We start from the raw sequence: 3,072 nt of genomic DNA, 5'->3' as shown, positions 1-3,072 counted from the left end.
AATTGTAACTTTAGGAGTAAATAAAATAAATTGCTTTGTATTACTCTGGTTGTAGGAGTGTTTACTTATCAAACACTAACCAACTTTGATGTTAAGTATTTATCTATTAATACTTAAAATTTCCGTTAGTGCTTCAGCCTAATAATTCATTTTTCTCCCTCCTTTGCTAAATAATTAAATTGTTTGCAATGCCTCTATTACAGCTTCACAGTCAGGCCACATATTTTTCATCTGATATTTGCAGTACAGAGATAAAACTGAGGTGAGAATCACCTATTTAAATCCTAGTTCACAATCTTTATTTAAACTAGCCTTCCCAAGAAAATCTGCAGATTTGTTGGTTGATAATCTCCTCTTTTCACCTACCTTTTCCACTGATTTGCTACCTCTTAGGGAAACCTTAGAGAGCTTTTCCAGAGGTGCATCATACTCAGCTCCTCTGATGTGGAAGTGGAGATGGATTCTGATTTACACTCAACTATGACTGTCCAAGCAGACAGAGAGACAGACATGTGAACTGTGTTTCTGTGGGAGGAGAAATATGTTAGCATGCTATTTGCTGTACTACGTTCCCAAGGCCTTTTTCTTGGAAACAGAAACAAAACCCTGGCAAGTCTATAGACCTAAGCAAGTTCAGCACGGGGCACTGTGATTAAGCTCTATAGCTGGCAAGTCTATTTTCAGTGCCAAACTGTGCCATGCAAAAAACATAGTATTATGCAGAGACATCTCCCCTTGCCCCAGGGAGCCGACTGGAGGAGCCCAGCCTGCTTAGAGAGTTCTCCAAGAGATCCATTCTGGCAGAGAAAAGAATTTCAGCCATCTCCCCAGCTTGTCAGGTGGAGACCAAGCTGTCTGCCTTTGTTTACTCAGCTATGGTGAATGGATAGTTCGGAACAGTGCCAGCTTGCTTTCTTCCCTGATGCCTGAAATGGTCAAAGCTCCATCAAAGGCAGACAGCTGTGCACATGGAGCTACATGGAGGAGGTGCATGCACCCAGGAGAGGAAGGCTGAGATGGGAGGTTAGGTGGGCAGGAGGTGTTTCGGGTACATCTTTGATGGATTATGTGCCTTTAGAGTGGTGTAGCACATGGGGGCTTATATAGAGGTGAGGCGAGGACCAGCTCCAACAGAAAACATGCTGTGAAAAGGTGGGATAGCGAGCTACTGGAGTTCACACAAAGGGTCTAGAGCTGATCCTGAACTTTCGCCTAAAGCCAGCTTGGATGTTGTCATCACTGGGCATCTCTCCACAGGCTTGTCAAGGGTGTAGGCTCCATTCTTTCCTAATCTATAGCAACTACATTTTGCTAAGTATGGGAGCTACATTCTGGGAGTTGAATTTTATGATCTGAAGTTTTTTCTTCCTTCCTTTTTTATTCAGAGTGTTGCACTAATTTTGGTCACATTTTACCTCTTCTAGAAAAGCTGAAAGGGAATAATTTTATTCTTAGAATACATAAGAAAAATAAAAAGTTCTGGAAATATTTCTGGCTTTTTATACTAAGCCTATGTTTAAGATATCACGGCAAAAACAGCAGGGCTGTGAACACAGTTTGTCCCAAACACACACTCATGGCAGAAGGAGCTGGGGCAGCCAGTATTCTCAGATTTATTTTTCATGTTGCCTAGTGCAGGGTATCAGTGCAGATTTCTTCAGTGTTAATCTTTCTCTTGGGCTCCTCCATTGACCCTGCTGGGTGTCTGGAGGGCTTACAGCTCTGGGACAACATTTATAAGGGAACGCCAGGGGATCTTTAGAAAAATAGGTTGTGTTACCCGAGGGAGCCACACTGCTGTGTTTAATTCATCATTTCTCAGCTTCGTCAAACCATCCAGATTGCCTGTTTAAAGCAAAAAAAAAATAATTGTGCTTTCCCTTCTCCCCTGTACACATGCAGGTGAACGTATCATCAGTCATGGGTGGTAAGAGCAATGCACTGAAAACTGTTTTTAAGATTATGTTTCGGGGACTGCTGTTTAACACTGAAAAGTGAGAATATATACGCAGTGGAAAAAAGAGATGGTCTTTTTTTAAAAAAAATATTGTAATAAAACTTTCAAAGTCTGTTTTAAGCCAGGCGGGCCCCAACAGGCACTGCAACCCCAGCTGGCCTCACCTCGGAGCTGAACCTTTATCTGAGCCTTACCAAAGAAGAACAAGTTAGATGCTAATACAGGAGGGTTTTTAAAAATAAAAGCGTCGGTGCCGTGTCTGCCGCCACACCGTGGATCCTGAAAACGATTAGTAGGGGGGGAAAGGAAAAAAAAAAAGAAGGAAAAAAAGGGTGTTTTTTGTCTTTTTTGTACTTCGGCCGTCAGAGCCCGCCGAACTGCAGCTGAGGGGATGCCCCCCCCCGCCCCGAATCGGCGCTCCCGAGCACGGCGGGTCGCCTCAGCACCAATCCCCCCCGCCCCAGCCGCGAGTGGTGCGGCCCAGCGGCGGTGCCCCGTTGCCTAGCAACCGCCGCGGCCCGCCGCGCCGCTGAGGTGAGTGCCGGGCCGGGCCGGGCCGCGCAGGGTGTCCGGCGCCGTGAGCCGCCGTGAGGGGAGGAGCGGGCTTAGCAGCGGCTCCCTCCGGGCCGGGGGGACGCGTGGGGCGCGGGGGTGGGTTGTCTGGGCCTGCGGCGCGGCGTATCGCTCGCAGAATCTCAACAGGGCAGGGACGGGACGTCCAGCTCCCCTCCGACTCGGCTGGAGGTGGAGGAGAATGTGGCACCGACAGGGGTTACGTGTTGTTCGTGGAATTTCTGTCCGCTAAGAAAATCAGCTAGAATAGTTATTTAAATTGGACCTTAAAAGCACGTTTTGCATTGCTCCTAAAGCACGGGGGATGCTTTTGCAGGTCTCATGCAGTATGTAAGGGCAATAAACTGCATCCCTTTCTGGTGGTGAGGTGTGCTGGGAGCTCTGAGACCCAATGGGATTAGAAAGGCCAAGTGCTGATGAAAGAAGGGTGATACCCTGGCCTGAGGGCATCTGAGGTGAGTTTTGCTGTTACATCCAAGGAAACCAGCATTTCACAGCCTCCGAGTTCTCCTGTGGGTGGCTTTACACACACACACACACAC

The sequence above is a fragment of the Falco biarmicus genome, chromosome 8 (assembly GCF_023638135.1).
Source record: "Falco biarmicus isolate bFalBia1 chromosome 8, bFalBia1.pri, whole genome shotgun sequence".
Lineage (NCBI taxonomy): Eukaryota > Metazoa > Chordata > Aves > Falconiformes > Falconidae > Falco > Falco biarmicus.
Note: the sequence above shows the minus strand (reverse complement) of the source record.